Source organism: Vespa velutina, chromosome 11 (genome assembly GCF_912470025.1).
Source record: "Vespa velutina chromosome 11, iVesVel2.1, whole genome shotgun sequence".
NCBI classification, from domain to species: Eukaryota; Metazoa; Arthropoda; class Insecta; order Hymenoptera; family Vespidae; genus Vespa; species Vespa velutina.
This window is the reverse complement of record NC_062198.1, coordinates 280,584-302,907: the sequence shown is the minus strand read 5'-3', so window position 1 is coordinate 302,907 and position 22,324 is coordinate 280,584. Positions and strand designations below refer to the sequence as shown.

At 33.2% G+C, this 22,324-nt stretch overlaps 1 protein-coding gene and 1 pseudogene across 3 annotated transcripts in view; one reads left to right on the top strand and one right to left on the bottom strand.

The window, feature by feature from the left end:
* LOC124953084 overlaps positions 1-16,562 on the top strand; it is a 43,059-nt pseudogene extending 26,497 nt beyond the window's left edge.
* LOC124952768 (glutathione hydrolase 1 proenzyme-like) overlaps positions 1-22,324 on the bottom strand; it is a 149,703-nt gene that overhangs the window by 81,161 nt on the left and 46,218 nt on the right. The window lies entirely within an intron of this gene.

Here is a 22,324-nt window from a genome sequence, read left to right as displayed (position 1 = left end):
AATAATCATTTGCAGCTTGTAGTTAATAAATAATTTAGAACTATCTATAAGACACGTAGTAAAGAAATACGAGAATACAAAGGAGGAAAAAAGTACGTACATGAATGCAGATACGTCATGCCTCTTTTACCCTTGGCAACGAAGCGCGTCCGAGAGCCACACGTGCAGAGATAAAGCTGACCAAGAAAGTACATGCAGGAACAGCATAATACAATGGCTTATTGCCCTTGACGACAGGAAAACGCGCGAGAACGACTTGTGCAGGAGATGCGCGTGCGAAGTAACGCGCCTAGCGACTAGACGCTGCAAGCGAGCCCGCAGCAGAAAGCACTTCATCGTCAGGACTTCATCGTCAGGACTTCATCGTCAGGACTTCATCATTCGCAGTCGTCTAGATAAATTCATCGCAGTCAGTCGTTAACTTCACTTCGTTGCAGTCAGTCGTAGAGACTGTAAGTTCTTTACAGTTAGTAGTTGCGATTAGAACATCTTAGCTCGTTCAAATTAGTTGCGAACAATTTCTCTTTAAGAAACACTTAAGACTTATATTCTTGTAAATTTCCATCACCGATTTTACACTAAATAAATCAAATCGTAAAGAGAAGAAAGAGGTGTCGAATAGCGAGCATCGATTCGCCCTATTATTCCTCAGCTATCCTTAACAAGAGGGAACCAATTCAAGGGTCAGTAGCAGAGTCTGGAGCCCACGAATAAATATAGACACGAGAAATAATATTCGGAGCCCCTCTAATCATTTCATCGAATAAGTAAGTTAAGGTAAATCTTTCCTGCCACAGTTTAACTGCTCTATTGTGAAGGAAAAAGGGAAAAAGGAGCCTTGTTCCCGTGTAAGATTCCGAAAGGATTGACCGAAAAAGAGGCACGTGATTAGGTTGGTGTAATTGGAAAACTGCAGGCACTTCGGTTACTCTACAGCCATTCAAGACCTAACTGTTGACATCACAGTTATTACTCACGCGGCTTCTTGTATAACATCTGTTATGTTGTTAACTGCTTCTTTAATTCGATGAGAGGTTCTTCGCAGAATATTACAGTTCAGTTGTAACTCTAGGATTTCTCTGAATAGCACTCAATTTATGTTTTCGTTACACAAGGTTAGTAATTTCTTATAAAAAATGTGTTCGAGTATGTGATTATTATAGGTGAATGGTTAGAGTTAAATTCAATTTTAAATTGTAATGGTTTTAAATCTTTTAAAAATTGTCAAAATTTAGTACATTAGAAATTTTATTATAAACTAAAGGTCACTAAATTGATGCAACTATCAAGTTCCAGTTCAGATACTTTGCATTATAATTGCCTGCTGTTACTTTTGGTACCGACTGGAAAAAGTCGCTCCATTGATATATTGTAATTTTTAATTTTGGCAGAGTATAAATTTCCGAGATTTGAAATGAATTATTATAGGTTTTCATAGTAATTGTAGTAGCTTGAAGGTAATCGTGTGTAGATAATGTTTAATTTCGTTCTTGATAATTATAGCAGTCCTATGGTTTACAAGTCGAATGTTTCATGTTGTAAATGATAAAGTATGGAATTTTTATGTAGTTCCTAACGAAATGTGTTTCGAAGACTAATAGAACATCTATATCATGCATATACATAAGAACAATATGGTTTCTTGAATTCTACGTTGTTAACCATTACTATTCCAGATTGCTATTTTCAATTGTATATTCATTACTTACATTTTAGCAGTGCATTTGTTAGAATTTGAAGCATTGTGGTTATTTGTTGCATTTATTACTTTAGAATAGAATTTTGCTCCATTATCATTTTTGTTATGATCCAGTGTTTTTAATTGTTTGTTTTAATAATTCTTTAATGTACAATGTTTCATATATTATGGTCTTTTTAAATTGTACTTGTTTAGTCTCTTCGGTATAATTTCTTGGTGCAATATGATCAATTGTTGAAATGTTATCCCTATTCATATTTGTGTTTGTTTTGTTGTAATGATGTTCCTTATAAAATTGGTTGAAAGCAGCATTTTCTAATTCTTTTTTCTTTAGTGTTGGAAATATTTTTTATTGTAGCAATTTTTTGGTTTCATATCCTTTATAATTTGTCAGGTGGTTACCGTTACAGTTTATGTACTTGATATTGTCTATTTTACCCTGTTGAGGACAGAGGACTGTCATTAGATATTTTTGTGCACATTTTACACAGGTAGAGTTTCGATTTCAGTATTTTTTAATATGTTCATAAGCTTGGCACCGTTTGCATTGTGATATTTTTTTTTGGTCTAAATAATTCAACATTAATTAATTATTTAGTAGAGTTCTGACGTAATATAATAATAAGTATACATTAATAACTATTTTTGATAAAATAATCGATGAATATATATACTTTATATGCATTTGTCATCAAACAAAATTATACCGCTGGTATGTTCTATCTAGCACAGATTACCGAGGAATGCATGTCAACCATAAGCGGAAGAAATAAACATCAGAGATTGAGAGTAACACTTTACTAATCATTAAAAAAGGAAGAACTTTAAAAAAAATTTTGTTTCCAGTGTAGGGAACATAAAAATATTATGCACTTCTAATCGCTTATCGGTTTAAAATATACTTTTACTGCTATGTTCTAAGGATTTTGACAAATTAAAAAGAAATTTTTGTTAACTTTGGAAATGTATAATAGATCCCCTATCATAGACACATAAAATTTATACTGTTTCTACTATTTTTTCATTTTACTAAATATTGTTTCTATTATTCTGTATCTAGACACTTATTAATAAACTTTTTAAATATCTTTAGTATCCAGTTTAACTCTTTGATGTATACGCCATAAAAATCGTATGCTATATGTATATGTAAATCGTATCCTATATGTAAGTATATACATATATATACAGAACCACAACATATAAAAGTATATAACTGAGAAACAATTAGTTGTTTTAATTTAAATTTTAATTAAAAGCTAAATATAATTGCAAAAAGGAAATATAATCGTTTACATCGATATAATAAAAAAAAAAACTGGAATCATTATCGAAGCTCGAACCTACTATTACGTACCTAAAATACAAATTATGATGCCATTATGTTGCGTATTGCTTATACGATTTCTGCAGCTTTAGTATATAAAATATAAAGGAAATTACAAATTTTTCTATAATGTAACAATACTTCAGAGACTTAGACTCATTGACATTGATGGTTGAACATATTATTTTTACCATAGAATCACCAGTTTTTCGTGTAAGCATGTGAAACGCATTTCTTTACATTTAAAATGGATAAGAAAATGTGACCATTACCAGTTTATGCACATAAACAAACAGGCAATCGTTTATTTTACAGAAACGAAATACGTTCGAGCGTATATATGAAAATTAGTGGGGGTACAGCCTTCTTTTCTTTTGACACAGATTTCCAAGAGTTTCCACTGAAACTTTTTTCCATGAAACTTTTTTCAGAAAAAATGTCAAAAACACAATTTACTCCAACAATAGTTCAGGTGTAATTCGTGATTAAGTTTAACGAACAAAGTCTTATTCTAAAGATGAAGGTTTAAATAAAGACCCGGTTTTTCAAATTTCTAAAAAGGCTATATTTTTATATGAATATTATAAACATTTCCATATAAAATATTTTCAAAAAATCCTTCGTCTTTGAAATGAGTCAAAAATTACATCTGCTTCCATTATTGTTGTCGTATATCATTATAAAATCAAAGGTGACAAACAATTTTAATATTGCTTTGTTGATATTTAACACATTGACTGCTGCGCGAATTTTACGTGACTTGCGCAAGGCGCCAACATAAATATTTTAGTATGCGATGCATATTATGTTCAAATATTATTTACAGCAGATAAGATGAGTTGTATAAACGTGTCTTATGCAATTTTCGTGATGGGGGTCACTAGTGGCCTCCAAGGCGCTGTAGACCATTTTGCTCATATGAGAAGCCAAAAATGGTAGTAGATTATAATTTAGGGAAATCTTCAATTGATTTATCTGAACAAATGACTGCTTATAGTTCACCATTGCGAAAAACTTTAAAGTGGTACAGAAAATTGGCAATAGAGCTTCTGCTGAGTACTTGTTTTATAAATTCAATGATGTTATACAAACAAGCAACTCTAAAAAATATTTCAGTCATCGATTTTAGGATGAAGTTAGCGATGTATTTAGTGAAATATTTTGATGATGAAGATTCCATTTCATCAAGGAATTGCGTACAGAAAAAACGTCGTCATGTGCTTAAAAGGGAACTGGGAAGTATACGAAATGTAAAGCGATTTTACAAAGAGTGCTACGAAAAAAATTCAAAACAGCTAGAGAGCAAAACAGAATGAGAGCAAAGAATTACTAAAAAAGTGGCGACATATTGTGCTGACTGTCCTAGTTCATATTTTCTTTGCCTACCGTGTTTCAATGTGACTCATCGTTATGTGCACAAATAATATGTATATTTTCCTTGTATTAATAAAATTATAATTACATTTTCTATACGGCATTAATTTCTTTAAACCACTACGGAATCAATGGTATTATTTAGAAAATTTATTAGATCGATGTTTAACCTAATTATGTATTTCACTATTCGTCGCGTCGCTGGTCACCGGTAGCCTCCACGGCGCTGTAGCCAAGTCGAGTGCCGATTATCGGTGACTCCCACGGCAGTCAACGTGTTAATAGGCTATCGCTCGATAAAGTGTTAAGAAGCTAAGTTAGGTGAAGAATTAAAAAAAATGCCACTTGATCATAAAAACAAACAGAAAAGATGTTCCAACAACTCTCAAGAAACCAAAATTATATGAAAAAAGGACTGTCGCATACAAACAAAGAAATACAATGCTCTTAGCTTGGAGGGATAAGAGAATAGTATCGTTATTGAGCAATTGGTATAATGCTGAAATGATAACCACTAGAAGATTTATCACTAAACGTACCAAGCGGGGTCAAATGATCCCTTTTGAAAATTTACTTTAAATTCGTACATTTAATGTTTTTTTTTTGTCGGTCATTTGACTTTCTGTAACTTCTTATATCATCCGATTATTCAATTTCTCGCTTTCTGTTTTTCTCGTAGCTTATTTTTTACCGACAAAACTTCTTTACCTACCTTACTTACCACGAGGGGTCATTTGACCCCATACGAAGTTTACGTATTTTTCGGCAGTTCCCCAACTGGAACCTTAGTTCTAAACTCAGATACGCTTCTCAAGTAAAGGTTTCATTTATCTGAACCTGATATGTTTGTTTGATTTCGGCATAAGCACTTGGACGACTCAACCAGGTCCATATAACGTAACGCATAAATAGAACCTTATTGCAGATTCACAAGCAACACTCCCTCCAATGAGTTCTCTGTAGCTAAACGAAATAGAAATGCAGTCGTATATTGAGAGTCGCAGAGCAAAGATCAGAGCCTACAAGAAATAAAGTTCGACAAGCAGTGACAATACACAACAGTTTTAGTTATATTTTGACCATTTCTGTTTCATTCAATTGGTCTTGTGTTTCACTGCAATCCTGAATATGTCCGCACGGTCAGTGAGACAGTTGGAAAGATTTCGACAAATAAGTGAAGTGCATTAAGGTGAAGAAGATTCAATACCTGAAGATGATCAAAGTGGAAGTCAAAGTGATTTTCCAGACAATGAGGAAACTCAGGATGATAATATGGTTGCCGATGAAACTGAGTATTTTTTGAATCTCCGTAGAGGACAGAAGCGTCAAAGATTTTTATCGGATTCTGAAAGTGATAGTGAATAGTATTTTGAAGATACTGTCACGGCTCTTGATGGAACTGTTTGGCAGCGAATCCGAGAAGGGCCGGCAATCGGAAGACCACCACTTTCTTTCAGAGAAGTATCAGGTTCAACGGCACACGCCAAAAGAAATATTATGTCTGGTAAAGCCTCATCTGCATTTTCGGTGATAATAGATCATACCATTATTGAAAACATAAAGAAATATACAGAAACAGAAACTTTACGAGTTTTGGGGACTGCATGGGATCTGCCTATAAAAAAATTATATGCATTTATTGGAGTATTATATACACGTGGAGCTTATCAAATGGCGCGAAAGTATAGCGTCAAATCAAAGTGCAATAGATGGCCTGTGCAGGTATTTTTCAATATTTTGGATTTCGCTGGAATCAATTCGTGGATACTCTATCAGGAAACAACCGGGTTGAAGCTATCAAGGCAACGCTTCCAGTTACAATTAGCAGACGAGCTTGTTACAGAGTACCTCAAATTTTGTGAAGAAGAAAAGGAAAACCAACGAGAAGGAATATCAAGCAGCTCCAATAATAATTCACAATCCAGGAAAAAATGTCAAATAAAATTTTGCGCAGGCAATAAAACAACACAAACTTGCTTAGTTTGTAAAAAATTTGTTTGCGGGAAATGTACAAAGGAGAAACCCATCATATGTAAAAGATGTAACTAATTGATTATTTTGTTTATAGCAATAAAAATATGTGTTCAATTATTTTATACAATATTAGAAATGATGTTGCAAATTATTTCCTTTAATAAATAAAGAATTTTTTACAAAAGATCAACGTTTATTTCATAAGGGGTCAAATGACCCCCTATGGTAAAATTAGGTATAGAAAAATGCCGGTACGTTTAGTGTTATACGAGGTGATACAAACGAAGTAATTGAAAAGCCAACTGTAATTGTCGTGTACACAAAGTCGATGGGTGGAGTTGATCAATATGCTTCTTGTTATTGATTTTTAAGGAAATCGCTTAAATGGTGGCGGAAATTGTTTTTCTGGGGAATGGAAATATCAATAATTAATTCATACATTCTCTATAAAACTGTACAGCGCAATAAAAATGAGAAAGCATTGACGTAGATACAGTATAGAAAAATTTTAGTCGATCAACTCAGAAAATTTTCGTCACGATAGAACAAGAGTTTCTACTTCAATTTCTGAAATCAGACTAAACGAAAAACTTCACATAATGAGAAAAGGTGCAAAGAGGTACAAGAACGTGTAATTTTTTCCACCCAAAATAATTAATTCCGCTGATTGGAATATCGTAAATATTATAGGCATCGCTCGTGGTATGACGGTCGCGGTTTGTAATTTGCCTCACCACAAATAACACAGACAAGGCTCGTGATATATTCTTATTATCTCTTCGTATCGTGATCAATTATTCTTAGTCACATTCGCACATCGAAATTTATTTTCATAAATTCTAGAGAAGCATCCCCACAAAATGTTTTCAAGAAAAAGATTTCGTGATGAGAGCAGTGAAAAATGTGCTAATAATTTTGCTAACGAAAGTGATAGTACTGACGATATATGTTTTGTTCGAAGAAAATGTATGTCATTAGTTATTGATGATACTTCTGACGACGATCAACTACCAGAGCCCTGGCTTTGGAAAGAAATAAGAAATAGTCCAAAAATCTGGGACTAACGATGACTCCTGGCATAAGAGAGGCAGCCTTACGTCAATTAGGAGGAAGTAGAAGAGAATTAGGTATATTTGATGACATATTCTAGGAAAATATTGTAACCGAAACTAACGGGTATGCAGATCAAATACGAGCGAATCCGCGCAGAATACGAGAAATCAACGACACTTGGTTTCCTGTAGATTCTAACGAAATTGAAAGATATTTCGCATTGTCCATAATAATGGCACAGGTAAAAAAACCAATAATACAAATGAATTGGTCGAAGAGGGCTGTTATCGAAACGCCAATATTTAAAAAATCAATGCCTTTGAAAAGATATCTGCAAATTACAAGGTGTTTGCATTTCTCAAACAATAATCTGGTTTCCAATAAAGATAAATTGAGCAAGATTAAACCTGTGATCAATTTTTTGAACCAAAAATTTAAAGAAGTATATATAATGAAAGAAGACATTGATCTTTGATACTTCAAAGATCTTATTTCTCAACGGCTATGGGGGCGGAAGAACCTAGTGGAGTCAACCACGAAAACAAATCATTTCAGATTAACAATCTGATCTTACTTTGGAATTTTATTCCTACCAGTGAAACACACAATTTCAATTGCAGAATGGAAAAGTCGCTGAAAGAAAACACTACCCCAGGTGGCAACTCAGAAGAGAAGTCCATCATTGCGTTATGCAATGCATCGGGACCTAGGGTTCTGGGGAGTCCCAACATCTGCAATAAGGATGAGTCGGAGCATCCTTGGAATCCTTCCAGACTTAACACTTTACCTGCCGCTGTCACGCTGGCGTGACTTTTGGTCGCCAACGATTATCGGCCGCTGTCACATACGCGTGACTTATTTTCGCCAACGATGATGCTTCATATCGACGTTTGTATGGGTAGACATACTATTGCAAAGCAACATTTGACGATCAGGGAATATTGGTTTCAACTGTTTTCCTCTCCCAATTCACCAGACTGTCTTTTATTGAAATCTTTTTTGAGGACGCTTGTTTTGTTAGTTTGAGACTGTCTTTCGCTGCCTTCAAATATCGGAAGCTTACGCTAAATTTAATACAAGTTTTAAAATATCCTTCAAAATGCTCTACGATGAGGAAATATATGCTGATCTGTTATCAGAAGAGGATAATTGCTCTGATAGTGAAAGTGATTCGGACAGTGGGAGCGATATAATTGTGAGACGATTCGAAAATAAGGGAAGACGAATAATTAGTGAATCTGAAAGTGATGAAGAGAATTCTGTGGCAAATGATTTGTCAAAAGTTGATTTTAAACCTGACTTTCATGCTTGCCTGGAATAGTTTGGGTTACAGGTACCATGCACACCCGACATATTATCAACTGTGGAATTGTTCATTGGGGACGATTTATTTAATTTTTTTGTCACACAAACAAACTTATATCATAATCAGCAGAATAATGATAATAACAATGCATCAACAAAGAATAAAGCTTGGGTTGATACAAATGTTGTAGAAATGAAACAATTTTTGGAGCTTGTTATCCTAATTGGAATAATAAAAAAGCCAGAACAAGACGATTATTGGTCTACTCACCCTGAATTACATTCATCTATTTTTGTGAATACAATGCCAAGAAACAGATTTCGGCAGTTATGGAAGTATTGGCACTTCAGCAATAATGAGCATTGTCAAGAAAGGCTTGATAAAATGAAACCAGTCTACACAAACTTGGTAGAAAAGTTTCAAAAAATTTATAAACCCGAGAAAGAATTATCGCTGGATGAAGGTGTCATTCCATGGAGGGGCAGATTATCTTTTTGTACATATAACCCTGCAAAAATTATAAAATATGGAATTTTAGTCCGTATGGTGTGTGAGGCGACATCTGGTTATATATGCAATTTAGAAATATATTGCGCACAAGGAAAATCGATAACTGCAACAATATTATCCGTGCTGTCGTCATATTTAAATTTATGGCACGATGTATATATGGACAACTATTACAATAGTGTAAAAGTTGCAGAGGAGTTACTAAAGCATAAAACAAACATCTGTGACACAATTAGAGCAAACAGAGGAGTACCAAATTGTTTAAAATCTGTACATTGAAAGATAAGTCAATGGAATTTCGTAGAAAAGGGAAGATTTTGGTACAAAAATGGAATTCGGCCAAAAAATTGATAACGATGATTTCTACGATACATTCAGCAGACATGGTCGAATGTGTGAGTAAAAGGAAAAAAAAAGAGCATGAAACCAATATGCATACGGGAGTATAATAAATTTATGAAAGGTGTTGATCACGCTGATCAATACCTATCGTACTATTCCATACTTCGCAAAACAAAAAAATGGACCAAAAAAACGGTTTTATACCTTATAAATTGTGCATTACTCAACGCGTACCTGATTTGCATAAAGAATTCCGAAAATCCTATTAGATTCAAACAATTTTTACTAAATCTTGCACTAACATGGATTAATGGGAATGAAGAGGAGCAACAATAAAGATTGGCTGGAGGGAACATAGCATAACACATATTAGTGGTAATGGGAGAATTCAAAACCCGCGAAGGACTTGTAAAATCTGTACTGCCGCCAACAAAAGAAATTCCACTGCATATATGTATTCTTCCTGCAACGTTCCTCTGCATGTTGGAAAATGTTTTCAAAATTATCATACTAAAAAGAACTATGAATTCTAGGAGTTAAATTTTTTAAATAAAATGTTTTAGTATTAATTAAAAAATATAAGACTATGGAATAAAAATAGTGTAACAGTTATTTTAGTGCCTTCTTTAATAATAATTATATTACAACTACTTATGTTGCGAAAAATTGCGTACATATCATCGTTGGCGAACAGTGTGAATCTCGCCGACGGCAGCGTAACGGCGTTTCGATAAATGCGCGGTCGGCGAAGTGTTAAGTTTAAACAGAAGTTTTTTGCGGGCACTTTAAATGTAAATTCTTCGTTGAAGGTTGGTGAACAAAAGGAATTAGAACTACTTCTGAATAGAAACGAAATTCAAATTTTAGCAGTACAGGAGACGAGATTTTTGGATAAAAATGTGACAGAATGGATGATTCCAGATTAACAAAAAGGGTACTTACGTACCTTTGGGAGAAAAAGAATCCAACAACTAGCTGGATTCAAAAGATAAAGAAAGATCTAGAAAGAAATAATACAGTAAAACCTGGTTTTATGCGGTCCATTTTTATGCGATTTTATTTTTGTGCGATTTATTTTTATGCGGTATACGAATCTTAGCTGCGTTAGCACCAGTTTAATGTTTCCTATCAATGTACATATACATGTTGTGGACGAACTCTGATTACGTGGTCTCCTTGACAACGATGTATCTGGACTTCACGATGCTCTGTTCATTTGTTTTAAACATTCTCCTGACAAGGAAAAGTCAGTTACGAACATATTATCGTTCGACGCGCGAACAGTATACGCTTCGTATTCAGAGTTTTATCCACGATTCACGTGATTAAGAATTCATTTTATAGTGAGATTAAAGCAAAAACGGTATCATGGACGGAGGTTACCACTGACGAAATAAAAAAGTTTCTTGCATTACTAATATTGATGGACCAAACCAGAAAATCTCATTGGAGAGATTATTGGTCAACGGATCCTTTAGTTGAAGCACCAATATTTCGAGCAGCTATGTCCAGAATGCGATTTGAACAAATTCTTACATTTTTTCATCTAAATGATAATACACAACATACATCTTCCAAAGATAGATTTTGCAAAGTTGGTTTGAATTATATTATTCCAAAATTTCAGTCCCTATATACACCCGAGCAGGAGTTGGCTCTAGACGAAGCAATGGTACCATACAGAGGACGCATCAGCTTTAGGACGTACAATCCAGCGAAGATAACGAACTATGGAATTTTTATCAGAATGCTTTGTGAAAGTGAGAGTGGGTATATATGCAACTTCGAGGTCTATTCGGGGCAAGGCAAAAGGCTTCAAGGAAACCATATTCGCTGTGTTGGAGCCGTATCTTGGTCAGTTGCATCATATATACAATTATAGACAATTATTATAACAGCGTATCTACAGCCAAGCTATTACTCAGAAAAAAAAAAACACTAGTGTGTGGTACGGGAAAATCGTAGCTTACCAAAGATCCTGATAGAAAGATCCAAAAGTCTATACAGAGGAGAAATGGAAGGATAAAAGAATAGTACGCATGATATCAAGTATTCATGATGGTTCCATGAAATCAAGTAGAAATCGAAAAAGAAATTATATAGACGATACAATCAAACCTATGTGCATATTGCAGTACAATAAACATATGAAAGGAGTAGATCGTGCAGATCAATAGTTAGCAAATAGCAGTATTTTACGAAAAACTGTAAAGTGGTACAAGAAATTAGCATTTTTTCTGATAAACTGCACTTTGTTCAATGCTTATAAACTGTACTGTACATATCTGCCAGAAAATAAAACAAGATATAAAAAATTTCTGCTGGAAGTAGCTAGAGAATGGATAAGTGTGGATTTCAAAAACTGTAGCATTGAACCTGACACTTCTCAAACTTCCAAAACAGCTCCTTATAATGACACACCCTTCAGGCTTTCCGGACAAGTAAGAGACCACGTTTTAGAAAAAATAGTCGCTGCAAGAAAAGAAAATCCGACTAGAGGTATCCGTGTAGGGTATGCTCTTCAAGGGGAAAACGAAGCGAAACTAGATATATTTGTAAAAGCTGTGGTGTACCATTACACGTAGGTGATTGTTATATTACTTATCATACGAAAAAGAACCATTAAAAGCTAAATACTAAATAAAATTTATTAATGTTTATTTTTATTGTATTACTTCCATATCTAATTACGAAATAACAGCCGGTAACATGAGATAAATTTTCATTAAAATTGCCGGTCAACAATGTGTTAAGAAACATTATATCAAATTAACTTTCAGCTACATTTTGAAAAAGCTAGAGAACGATAAATTAAGCCTGACTGAAGTTTGGAAAAAATTCTCTATTTTAGATTGCATAAACCATATTATTACAGCAATTGGACAAATCAAACAACACACATTAAATTCGTGCTGGAAAGCGATCTGGCCTGAATGTGTAATTAATCGAAACGTTACCGAAAACGGGTCAACATTACTATTTGAAATTAGTGCGCTCGCACATAACATCGGCGGAGAAGGCTTTGATACTTTCGGCGAAAATGACCTGGACGAGATGATTGAGGACCAAACTGTCAATGATAGTGACATTATCAATAGTTTGATAGATTATGAAAATGGACAAGAAGAACTGGAATCTATTACAGCAGATAAAATATATGCAGGGATCCAGATTTCTAAAAAATTGGAAACGCATTTTCTTAAAATAGATACCAATGCGGAAAGACGCTTAAAACTCCAAAAAGAACCTGAGATCATGCATGTCTCACTATCCTGATATTTACAAGCAATTGACTAGTCGATCATCGTCACAAAAACTGATCACTGACTTTATGGTACCAAAAAAACAAATCAATTGAAATCCTATCTTCAAGCGACGAAAACGATTTTGAACCAATTCATCACAAGAAGATGCGCGTTTTGGATTACGACGAGTAGCACCAAACTATTTAATGTATAATTTGAAAACTTCTCCATGTATATGTACAATGAAGAATTAAATATTTTTACAATTTCTTCAGGTCTAATTTAATTATTTAATTTAATTGAAAGCATTCTCTCATCTACTTCATAAATCATTGATGTATTTTCTAAGTCCGACTTTTTTTATGCGGTCCCTGTCCACCGCATAAAAAAAATTTTAGGTAGTATATCGTACAAAGTTGTTTATTATATGTAAGAATTTATAAAATTTCCGAATATTTTTTTGTACGATTTCTTTTATGCGGTCCCTATCCACCGCACAAAAACAGGTTTTACTGTATAAGTGAAGAAGAAACTATAGACAGAGAGATTTTTAGAAAGAGGGTATTAAGCATAAAATGATTCCAAGGAAGGTTGAAGAAGAAACCTGGTGCGAAGTGGTCTGAGGACAGAAAGAAACAGCATAGTGAAAAGATGAAGGAATATTGGAGGGAACGGAAGAGAAAACAGCTAAGTGTGAAGAATTGAAATTGGCAGGTGGTCCCTAGCAGGCCTCATCGAAAGAAGAAGAAGAAGAAGAAAGAAGACATTACTATTGATGAATCGCTCATGAAATTCAAAGAGCGTCTGTCTTATAGGCAACTTAACCCATCATAAAGGTCAAGGTTTGGCGTTAAATTTTATAAATTGTGTGAGTCCGATTCAAGCTGTTGCTATGAATTTAAAATATATATAGGTCACGATAAAATAAACCGTGATGATAGCGCTTCGGAAAGTGTTGTCAAAGAGTCAAAAAAGAGTTTCTGAGTCAGTGTTGCACAGGAGTCACACTTTATACATAGATAACTGATATTCTTCCCCAAAATTGTTTATGACATTATCGTTTAATTATAAAAGAAATGTAATTGGCACAGTACGTGGAAATAGGAAGCATGTATCAAAAGATTTGTTTAATGTAAAATTAAAAAGGGGGTAATACGCAATAAGAAGCTGCAACCGAATACTTGCTATAAAATGGAAAGACAAGTGAGATGTTTATATTATGACGACAAAACATGAAACAGTCGAAATGACTCTACACAAGGATCCAATCGTATTCCAAAACCAAATTGTATTACAGAGTACAACAAGGGAATGAATGGAATTGATCTTCAAGACCAAATATTAGCATGCTTTCCAGTAATGAGGAAATACATGAAAGGATATAAACAAAATTTTTTTTATCTGTTCGATATTGGTCTTTTTAATTCATACATTTTATGTAGCAAAATAAATAACGGAAAGAAACAATGTTACGTTGACTATAGGATTAACATAGCCGAATCACTATTGAAGAATATACCAAAACCGAATTATAGAGAACGAGGACAATTATCTTCCGGAGATATGCCAGAGAGACTGCACGCGAAGCATTGGGCTCATTTTCCAAAACACACTAACCCAACAGCATCAAAATTAAGACCGTCAAAACCTTGTAGAGTTTGCCAAAAAAATAAAAAACGTAAAGAAACAACGTGGGAGTGTAAGAAATGCAAAGTTCCCTTACATCTATCAGAATGTTTCGAATTGTATCACACCATTGCAGATTATTAATTTTGTATTACTGATTTTTGTGTAAATAAACTTTTTGTAGTACTTGCATCTATCACAATTATTGCATCAGGTTGTAATTACTTATCAAATATTCCACAAATATTTATAATTTTAAGAGGGCGCCGCCGCTAATATTTATATTTGGCCCGATCATCGTAGTACGGGCTATGCCCGTAGTTGTAGGTTAAGGGATTAATGCGTCATCGAAGAAAGGAAAGAAAGGAACGAAAGGAACTGGCATTTATTTTGAGATGTGAGTAATACGAACTGAGCGAGTGAGAATGATAGAATGTATTATAGGAAACCGATGCGTAACAAAAGACAATATCGAGAACTAATTGTCGTTGAGAAAAGGTTGCAAGCGAATTGAAAACCCTGTCGTTTCATTGCTCAAATTCGTATTATATGTAGCGTTGTTAAAAAAACTAACTTCAACCGTTTTAACACTAGAACTACCGACCGATCAAAATGATCAATTATATTAATTGTTCACAAGATTTTGTCTTGAAATTTTATTTAATATTTTATAATAATGTTATGAGTTTTACTAAATTCATGTATTTAACATATATTATAAATTATTTTGATCGTTCACTTCAATTTTTCTGATATACATATGTGATATACCTATATATACCGACCGGTTATTTTAATGTTTCTGTGTGATACTTTTTTATGTTTTGTGATACTTTTTTATTTTCTTATTGAATATATACAGTTGAAATACCCACACTCAGTACAGAATTCAGTCATTTTTTTATTGGCAGTTGTTGTATACGGTTGAAATATTTTCATATGTGGACAATTGTACTGAATATATTTCTTTCAATTTATAGTTATCGTAGCTTGAAATGTAAGTAAATTGTGAATATTTTTATTATAATAAAGGAAAATATATTTAGAATATTTTTATCCAGAAACTTTACCCTAAAAATGCCGAGACGTTCGAAAATACCTAAAATTTTAGAGAACATAACAAATATAAGAGAAGACTTTTCCGATATCGACCAAGGTGATTTTGACTCTGAGATGGGACCAGCAGATATTTCAGAGGATCAATCAGAAGAAGAAGTGTGTGTTTCCTCAGACAGCAATAATGAAGAAGAAAACATCCTGAATGTACGTAGATCAAGAAGACTTTTGAGATTGTCGTCATCTTCGGATGAGAATGACCGTCAACAAACTAAAATTGCTCCTGATGGAAGGAGGAGATCAATAAATAGCATTTTCAAAGCAGTAATTGGACCCACAGCATATGCAAAATGAAGCATAATGAAGGGCACTGTAAGTAGTGCTTTTTTTTTTTTTGATAATTAATTGACGAATGATGGATTATATTAGAACATGCATAAAACCAGAAGCTTTTAAAGTTCTTGGTGAAAAATGGGATCTATCTCAAGAAAAGTCTTACGCTTTTTTTGCAATTTTATATGCACGTGGTGCTTATGAAGCTAAGAATTTGAAATTATCTTATTTATGGTCTAAAAAGTGGGGACCAGCGTTTTTTTCGAAAACTATGAATAGAAAGGAGTTTATGAATATTTTAAAATTTATCCGCTTCGATAAAAGAAATGAACAGAGTGTACGATTGTAAACGGATAAATTTACATTGATTTCAAATGTTTGGTATTCATTCATTGAAAATAGCCAGAATTGTTACGTACCAGGACAAAATATTACAATCGACAAACAACTATTCCCAAGAAAAGCGAGATGCCGATTCACGCTGTATATGCCGAACAAACCCGATAAGTTCGGAATAAAATTTTGGTTGGCATCTGATCTCCAAAGTAAATTTATAATAAATGGATGGTATTTGGGAAAGGACAAAACAAGATAGTCATCAATTTTTTGTTTCAATTAGCAGAAGAATTTAGCACAGAGTATAAAGATCCATTTGAATTGGAAAATTTGAATGACCTCTTGAAGAGCCCCGAGAGTTCTAATATACAAAAAACTTAGGCCAAATAGGTTTTTGTAATGAAAATAAAACTATGAATATATGTGCTGGTTGTAAAAAACATGTTTGTGATAAATGTACATTGAAAAAAATTTCTTTATGCAAAAATTGTGGTGATCTAAATAATAACTAAACCTTAATAAAAAACAAATAATAGTACTACCTTTTATGTAAATAGATGTATATATCATGTACTTACCAATATTAGAATAAAATATATTTTATTTTCTTTAAAACTTTTCTTTGAATTTTTATATTTTGACAACTAAATATCAGACCGGTTAAAATGACCGGTTTGGTAGAAATATATAACAACTGTTGGTAGTTCTAGTGTTAAGGCATGAGAGAAAAGAATGACTTACCCTTTTGAAGATAATCAAAGAAAACAATATCTTAGGATTTGTTTGAGCATCATGCAGCAAACGTATACGTGATACAGTCGTAAACAATGATTTTTGTGGTGGTTTATCCTCATTCCAGAAATTAATGAGTGTTAGATTACCATGAAAGATTCATCCACAATAATCGATAAAATGACTACAATAGGAAATTTTATTCCAGAAATATTAGACAATTCTACTAATTTATCCAAAGCATTTCCCTTAAAATTTGACCACTTATTTAATCTTTCGTGTTCCGTTAGCTCCGCTACGAAGATATATTCAAGATATATTTACTATATATATAACTAATATATTTTATATATAAGATATATAAGTACTGATATATAAATTCTTTACTGAAATATAAGATGTCTTATATTTCATTATTCCTGTAATCTTGAGTGCAAATTATTATTTAGTTTTTTTTAGTGATAAAAATATGAAGAAAGAAAATGGTTCCAGTAATAATTTGAATCTGAATAAAAGTGAAGTGATTTGATTTTTAATTGTTTTTAGAGTCTACTCGTTAATTTGATATGGGATAGACGTATTTCCTATTGCTCGCAAATTGTTTACAGTTCTTATAGTGTACATTAATGACCTCTTGTATTATCTCAGCTCGGTGAAACAGTAAGCGTACATCGTATGGCTGCTGCCTCAAATATGCCACCAATAAAGCTAAAAATTTCAAAATTGGGAGACACCTGCTCCATACGGAACACATCAAATAACAAAGTAGAGAATATCGACATGTCCACTAATGCTTCAATCTACCGAGCTCAGTCTCTATTTACTAGAAAAAAGAGGAAATCTAATACAAACGCAGATGACAAATTCACGCACATTTCATTAATCCGAAATGTGGCTACAAAATATACCTACACACAACTTATATAGTATCCTCTCTAAAACCGAGGCTACACCAACAGGTAATACCAAAACAAATGAAGAAAATAAACCTCCTCCTATTTACATTCAGGCTCAAGTTATTGAACCGCTGATAGAATTACTTGAGCAACAAGCAGGGAACAACAATTTTACTTTAAAGCAAAAATAGTCAGATAAAAATTCAGTTATCATCCGGATAATTATAGGAAAATAATAAACGCGTTAAAAAGCAAAAACGCAAATTTTCACACCTATTAACTTAAAGTTGAAAGAAGTTACAAGGTAATTCTACGCGGAATTTATCCAAAAATAAATTTACAAAAAATCATTAACAAACTCAAACAACACAAACATGTTGTTATCTCGATTAATAATATAGTCAAATTTGATACTAAACAGTTACTACCTCTATTTGCTATTGAACTTGAACCAAATAATAATAACAAGGACATATGCAGCATAAAAAAATTACTCAACACATTAATTAAATACGTACCGCCAAGATCAAAACGTGACATACCTCAATGACATCACTGCCAAACCTACGGTCATATGAAGAATTACTGCAATAAGTTACCTGCTTGTGTTAAATGTGCATCACTTAACTACATTTTGCCCACAACAGAGTAAACTAGTAAATGTAAAGTGCTTTAATTGCCAAGGTAATCATCCAGCAAGTTATAAAGGCAGTTTGGTACGTAAATAATTACAACACAAAACATTTCCTCCACTAAGATGAAAAGCTCTATCTGAAACTAACAATAACCATATTTCTTATACAGCAAAATGAAATCCAAAAATAGACACTTCGCAAAACTATACTAAACACTTACTATACTAAACACTATGTACAAGTAACAGCCAAACAGACCTTGTAACAAAACCTAGCACTTCCTACTTGCTCAAAAAATTCTCTTGGAAACGAATATACAAAACTTAACAACTTTTAATCCTTGGCGACGGGTGCCACCTATATACGGCATCACAGTGGTTGACGCCGTTTACATACGACAGTCACTTTTTGGCCCACGGAGGCTGACGCCGCTTATACACGGCAGTCATTTATTAGTTCACAGCGGGTGATGCCATCTAGATACGGTAGTCAGTTGTTGGTTTACAGAGGCTGTCGCCAACAATAATATACGGAACAGACTTTATTGTTGGATGGATAAAAAGGAGGTTTTTATGTTATTCACTATGCACTCAGATGAGTTGGTAATTGTACCAAAACATTCTATAAAAGAAGAAATAGTACAAAAACCAGCTTATATACATGATTATAATAATTTCATGGAAGCAGTTGATAATACCGACATAATACTAAACACCATACGTAAAAGTACAAAATAGTACAAAAAATATTTCATGTACATGATAGATATGTGTATATGGAATGTTTATTGCTTATACAAGTTGAAGAACGGTGTAACTATATCTATGGCAGAATTTCATTTAAAATTAATTGAGCAATTACTTGCAAAATATCAAAAATCAATACATTCTTTTAATACAAGTTTTAATTCTACTGGTAATAATCCTACAAGACTCACAGAAAGACACTTTCCTACTTATACGTCCAAAGGAAAAAATAAAGTACGAAGATGCGCTGTTTGCAGTAAAAATAATAGAAGACGTAAATCACGTTATGAGTGCAAAGAATGCAATGTTGGATTGTGTATTTGTCCCCGTTTTAAAATTTATCATACTATAAAAGATTATTAAAAAATAATATGGAATAAATACTATTAAAATTATAATTATATTACTATTTTATTTCAATAGCGAACTCAAAATAAAGCTATGAATACATTGGTGGCAAAGTATGGTTCCCTGTGCTTTCGCGGAAGACGATAAAGTATGGTACAGGTGCACTGTCGCGAAAAGTGCCAAAGGTACAGGATAAGGATTAATCCAATCTGCTAAAAATACAGAACTTATAAAAGACATGCTCTCAATACAAACATCACTGTTACAGCAACAAATACATCAAATAACCGTCATGTTAGACCTCTTAACAAAATTCTTGAATACCTACAAATAATGGATGGATCAATCAGAATAACTGTTTGGAACAGCAACGGGTTACAACAAAGACATAAAGAACTAAAAATTTTTATCTACACATATAACATTGATATTTTGGCAATTTCAGAAACTCACCTTACAGTTAAAAATTATACCACACTACAATATATATGATACCAAACACTTATCGGGAAAAGCACACAGGGATTCTGCGATTATCATTAAAAATAATATTAAATACTATCTATATGCCAACACTCCACTTGACTATCTACAAGCAACAACAATTACACTAGAAACCATAACTGAAGAAACAAATATCGGCTATATATTCACTGCCGAAACATAAAATTACTCAAGAGCAATATATAAATTTCTTTAAAAGTCTAAGAAACAAATTTATAGCACTAGGGGACTATAATGCTAAGCACAAATATTGAGGATCAAAAAGAACTTCGCCTAGGGATAAAACACTGCTCGAAATCACACAGAAATTATCATTAACATTACTATCAACTGAGGAACCCACTTATTGGCCAGCAGCATCAAACAAATTACCAAATCTTCTAGATTTCGCCATAACTAAAGGACTGAACAAGGCGCACTTCAAATTAATCTCAAGCTCAGAACTGAGCTTTGATCACACATCTATACTGATAGAATTTCTACAAAAATCAATCCACATAAGAAACTACACCCAAATTATACAATAGAAATACGGACTAAAATAAATTTAGGTCAATTATTCATGAAAAATTAAATTCCAAATCCCTCTAAAAACATCAGAAAACATCGAGAATGCCGTGGACTACATAACAAGAATAATTCAAGAGTCAGCATGGTTAACCCTTTGAGTGCTATGGGCGTACATATGCGTCCAGCGAAAGCTATCGATATAGACTATGGACGCAAATACGCACTCGGTAAATGCTATCAGTATGGACTAAGGACGCAAATACGCGCCTGGCAAAAATGATCAGTGTATTATGATTAAATGTATATGTTCGGCAATTGTTTCTATTATCCAACATTCTGTCTCTGTCTGCGACATTTGCAGAAACCACATACCTCATCACTTAGCAACGATGAAAAACAAAATTTAGTTTTAGACGCCACTTCAGTTAGTTTCTGATAACTCATTTCATTTGTTACGCCGTACAGTTGTAACTGTTGCATTGGCATATTGTCGTATTAAAGTTATAGTGCACGTAATTTTCATATTGTTATTTATCCCTGTTTCACACTTTAAAAATGTGTGCCAGTTTTAAAGAAATTATTACAAGAAACGACAGCGATGACGACTTAGATGACACGGCAGATTTAAGTGACATTTATGATGAAGAAATACAGGTACCACACGAATATGTTCTACTGTCATCCGATTCGGAAGATACAGAAAATAGCGTAAATAATGGGATAGTTATATATAGAAAGAAAAATAAACGGCAAAGAATACTTAGCACATCTTCCGATGAGGATGATTTAAATTCAAATTCGAATTTAGAAAGATCCGACTTGAATGAAGTTCTTCCAACGTTGTCATGGTCGAAAAACGATTTCAAGCCCACACTACATGCATTTAACGATAAAAATTCTGGAGTAAAAGGAAATTTAACTCCATAAGCTACGCCTTTAGATGCTTTTCAACTCTTCTTTTCAGAAGGGTTAGTTTCATATATTACTGAGGAGATGAACAATTATTATAAATTTGTTATTGAAAATACTACATTTAAAACATATTCTCGTATTAATACTTGAAAAGACACATCAATATGTGAGATGTACGGATTTTTGACTATCACGTGGTTAATGCCGTGGGTGAAGAAATTGACTCTAGAAGAGTATTGGTCGACCAATGACATGTTAAAAACTAATATTTTTCGAAGAACTATGACACGAAACAGATACATGATATTATTGCAAATGTTGCATTTTAATGATAATAATGTACAAAGTGATGATCCATTGATAAAAATACGACCTATAATTGATACTCTTTCTCACAGTCATTTTATCCGTACAAAGATTTGTGCATTGACGAAAGCCTTATGTCATGCAAAGGTCGGTATTACTTTAAACAATTTATTTCGTCCAAAAGAAGTAGATTTGGTATCAAATCATTTATCCTGTGGGACTGCACAACAAACTATGTATTAGATTATATAGTATATACCGAAAAAAATACAGATATTGTACGTAATTCTACAACCATTGGGCAATCGGCAGATGTTGTTATGATACTTTTACATCCACATCTTGAAAAGGGCCATACATTGATAACAGATAATTGATACACAAGCCCGCATTTGTATAATGTACTTCATAAACATAAAACTAATACGTTTGGGACAGTACGGAAAAACAAAAGAGATATGCCCCATGTCGAGGGAAAATTGACAAAAGGACAATTTGACTACAGATGTACAGATAATTTATTCGCATTGAAGTGGCGAGATAGAAAAGATGTA